Source organism: Etheostoma spectabile, unplaced genomic scaffold, assembly GCF_008692095.1.
Source record: "Etheostoma spectabile isolate EspeVRDwgs_2016 unplaced genomic scaffold, UIUC_Espe_1.0 scaffold337, whole genome shotgun sequence".
NCBI lineage: Eukaryota > Metazoa > Chordata > Actinopteri > Perciformes > Percidae > Etheostoma > Etheostoma spectabile.
The window spans coordinates 356,517-356,800 of record NW_022605587.1 but is presented as its reverse complement, the minus strand read 5'-3'; the positions used below and the strand labels follow the sequence as shown (position 1 = coordinate 356,800).

General features: G+C 45.4%; 1 long non-coding RNA gene across 1 annotated transcript in view; it reads right to left on the bottom strand.

Annotated features, from left to right (window-relative positions):
• LOC116686231 (uncharacterized) overlaps window positions 1-240 on the bottom strand; it is a 15,426-nt gene extending 15,186 nt beyond the window's left edge. Inside the window, exon 1 of the long non-coding RNA XR_004331195.1 lies at window positions 1-240. This exon is cut by the window's left edge and continues 168 nt beyond it. This is a non-coding gene — a long non-coding RNA (uncharacterized LOC116686231).
• Window positions 241-284: the final 44 nt, after the last annotated feature.

Here is a 284-nt window from a genome sequence, read left to right as displayed (position 1 = left end):
CCCACAAGGGGAAATTACAATTTAAACTTTGTTGTCATTACACACAAGAGCAGTTTGGCAGTGCCCAGGAGGTGAACAACAACCTCTCCGTTTGCGGACTTGAACCTGCAACCCTGCGGTTCCCAAACCAACTCCCTACGGACTGAGCTACTGCCAGTCTTCAATGATGTAAGGCAGGGTCAGAGCCAAAAAAATACTACAAAATGGTTACATATAATCAGTGGCCATGTTTGGAAACACAGCTAGGAAGCCTTTCATCTCTGCGATGTCATCTCTTTCCAAAA